At 35.6% G+C, this 3,917-nt stretch overlaps 1 non-coding gene across 1 annotated transcript; it reads left to right on the top strand.

Moving 5' to 3' along the window:
* The first annotated feature begins 3,423 nt into the window (after positions 1 to 3,423).
* Positions 3,424 to 3,521, top strand: LOC137711762 (U6 spliceosomal RNA). Its single transcript, XR_011065109.1, has one exon. It is a non-coding gene; the product is annotated as a U6 spliceosomal RNA (small nuclear RNA).
* Positions 3,522 to 3,917: the final 396 nt, after the last annotated feature.

The following is a 3,917-nucleotide window of genomic DNA, read 5'->3' as shown; positions in this document are numbered from 1 at the left end:
CTGCATCCTCAGTTGTAGATATGAATGAAAATGGATCTCCAACCATTCAACCAAAAGGGGTAGAAAATCCGTCTTCGGGTGAAGGTTCCATATCTAGGGCTATGAGACGAAACAAGGCACGAAGGTTGAAGGAAAAGGGTAAGGCAAATGATAATTAGGCCGCTCAACATGAAGTGGTGGCCTCATTGTGATTATTGGCGGAGCAAAATGCCCTTGAGGCCAAAGAAATGAAGCGTAGGCATGAAGAACGGGCAAAACAAATACAAGAAGAGATGGATGATAAGAATATGGAAAGGAACACTTCGAATTACACTTCAATGAGTAAGGTCTATTTTGATAGGAAAAAAAAAAGAAATTATGAGCCTACGACAGTTGTTTACGTCTGACTATACTCCTACGATGGCGGATGATGAAGATGATGTTGATTATGGATATTAAATTTAAGTTGTTTTAGTTTTTAAATTTAAGTTAATGTTGTTTTCGAATTTAATTTGTAGTTTTTAAATTTAATTTGTCATTTTTAAATTTTAGTTGTAATTTTTAAATATAAGTTGTAGTTTTTAAACTTAAGTTGTTGTAGTTTTTAAATTTAAATATAAATTATGTTTGGCCCCTTGGTCCTCGGTTGGAGACGATTTTTTGTGGCAGGGCTAAAACGAGCCCTCTGGCCCTCTGGCCCTCGGTTGGAGACGGAGACAAATATGGCCATGTACTGTTCATTAAAATATTAATATCTTGGAGAATCTTGGAGGGCTAGAGGGCTAAAACGAGCCATTTGGCCAGCCCTCGGTTGGAGATGGCCTAAGTAGTTCTCACATTGAGATTGACTATGTCATACTCAATTTTAAACAAGTAGCAGTATGATGGGATTGTTTATCCCATACCTTAACAACTAAACATCATTCAGATACCTAAAAAGTAAGTAAATATGCCCCTAACTACTTGGTATGCTTGATTATGATTAACCGTGCTGAGTAACTGTGACATCAATCCTAAATTTTTATTGGATGAATCCAGGGTCTCCCCCGCATGTAGGCGAGGACTAATCCCTTAAGCTGGATCAGACCCCATTCGGAGGACAAGCTCTCTCAATGATGAGTGCTCCATTCACAAGGCTCGAACTCGAGACCTTACCCTTAATAACCTTATAGGACTCATAATGTATCTATGCAAAATGGTAATCGTTGTGTACTAAAAACTGGAATTTCTCGCATAATAAGTTGCAGCAACTTAGCTCAAGTGTGATGGGCGAGTTTGTAATCTCTCCTCAGAGTGGCAAAGTTAGCATCTATCATACATAAATTATTGTAAAGTGTAACTAAACCTATTGATTTTATGCAAAATATTTGTATTGGCTATTTGTGATCGTTGTTAGGCGAAGACATTATTTTCAACATGTTAGATGTATCTCATCCTAATTCTCTCAAGTTGTATCGACCCCTTGCGACTAGATTATGAAGACAACTTTGTATTGATTAAAAACAAGTTAGGTGTCACATTCCGGTCCTGGTCCCTACCATATTCTGGGTTTGATTCCACCGTAGCACGATATTATCCGCTTTGGGTCCCGACCATGCCCTCACGGTTTTGTTTTTGAGAACTCAGACGAGAACTTCCTAGTGGGTCATCCATCCTGAGAATGCTCTTGCCCCATACTCGTTTAACTCCGGAACTCCTAAGGAATCTGAAGCCAGTGAGCTCCCAAAAGGCCTCGTGCTAGGTAGATATGAGAATACACATATAAGGTTTACAGGATCCACTCCCCTGAGCGATGTGAGATGTTACATTAGGACTTTTAGCAATGGGTGGCACTATCCATACACCTCTTTCCACCTCACACACATTCTTTTGATTTTTGTTATTTAATTCTTTTTAATTTATTCGATCTAACGGTCAAAAATTGAAAGGTGTGTGTTGAAGATAAAAATTAATGTATGGATTAGTAAATTATGATATGATAATCAGATTCTAAATTCTAATAGTAAGGTTTGCGCAAAGCATCAATGATGCATTTCTTTAGAGAAAAGAAAAGGCCCATTGCGTGCGAATTTTGCCTTTATATTCAAGAATCTATATATAACTTCTCTAAAAAAAGTAGTGGTGTTGAATTTATCATACAGAACTTGAAATCCAAAGGAACGTTACCGAAACAAATAGCTAAATTTACATTGTAGATGTTATCCACATTTAAAAATGTCATTCTGCACTGAATTTTATAGAAAATTTTCTTTGTATTTTTATATATCTAAAGTATAAAATGATAATTTTAGAGTGTCAATAATAGCTCGCAATTACGAAAGAAAATCTCAAAAAACTAAAATACAAAAGAAATTGGCTAAAAAATAAAAGAGAATTAAAGTATTAAAGCTAGCTTGATTTGAGTTTACATAGTTCATAAGGAATCCACTTTTTTCGTTAACATGTGTTGTATAAAACTCATGTTCCTGTTGGATCAGAGTGTTCAATTTCTTGCCATCAATTGTTACAACAAACACAGAAGAAAAATGGTGGATTGGGCACCGATTTTGATTGGGTTGTTGCTGTTCATACTGCTCTCCCCTGGCCTCTTGTTTCAGATACCAGGAAATGTCAAGCATGTTGAGTTTGGTAGCTTCACCACAAATGGCAGAGCAATTATGGTCCACACTCTTATTTTCTTTGGCATCTTCACCATCCTCATTTTGGCAGTGGGAATCCACATCCACACCGGCTGATCCAGGTGATAGTCGAACTCAAGACCTGCTGACGTTGAGTTTTATCGCAAAATCAACAAGTTGTAAAGAGATTGATATTTCATATTAAATTTTCCTTGATTTGCAATTTCTTGTTCATGACTTAATTGGAGTTGAACTGTTTAGTCTTTGTTTCCCTTCTTTTACTATACATGTTAGGATATTGCTTGCAACTAACGTATCTTCATCAAAAAAGTTCTTTAATCGGAACTGTTAAATCTTTTAATATTTATTTGGAGATCATCCCTACAAAATATCGTTTAGTCATTCAAATATATCAAACAAATCAATGGTTCATTATGAATATGCTATTTGTTACCTACACCGGTAATTTATTTTGATATATTTGAATGACAAATGGTCTACGATTCAAATAATTTTTATATGAATGATCTTCAAATAAAAATCAAGAGATTGGGCGATTTTAATTATGAAGTGTAGAAATGAGCTAATTTCGAATACTTTAGTTTATGAGAAGGGTGAAATAGATGAGTGTTGTGAAATTAATTAAGGGAAATGTTAGGGAGAACACCTACTTAGGACAAACTTTGTAAACCATATGACATGGTTATTGATATGATTAGATTATTATTTAAGTATTGATTAACGTTCTTATTTTCTATTGGGAAAACATCACATATTTTACAAATTTGGCCAAAAGAATTAGTTTACCTAGCATTACTCATTAAGAGTTCCTTCGCAGACATTCGATAAAATTGGAACAATACAGAGAAAATTAGCATGACCCTTGCTCAGGGCATTACTCATTAAGAAAATTTAACATTTGAGCAATTCAGATCATTTGTTCCAAATTGCATAACCTGTCAAAGCTTGATTGGTAAGAAAATGAGGAAGAAAACAAAGTTAAAATATACACACAAATATATACAAATCATTTTTGGTATACAACCATATATTTGGATCTAGAAATTGAAAAAGGACCCAGATTCTCTCTCCTCCATTCATCCATAGTCATTCAAAACATTTCCAAGTTGATTCAAAACGCAATATTATGCCACATAAGAAAAAATCCAAATTGAGCCGTCGGAAAAAGATGGAATCGATAAAAGGCGCCATCACCCACCATGCTGCTGGGTCCTAATATGACGAGGTCGAACCAGAGTGTCTTCTGCATGTGTCATCGTCCCCATAATCGTCACCACCGCCACTACAATCACCACCACC

This window comes from Pyrus communis, chromosome 12 (assembly GCF_963583255.1).
Source record: "Pyrus communis chromosome 12, drPyrComm1.1, whole genome shotgun sequence".
Lineage (NCBI taxonomy): Eukaryota > Viridiplantae > Streptophyta > Magnoliopsida > Rosales > Rosaceae > Pyrus > Pyrus communis.
Note: the sequence above shows the minus strand (reverse complement) of the source record. Positions and strands in the feature narration are given on the sequence as shown.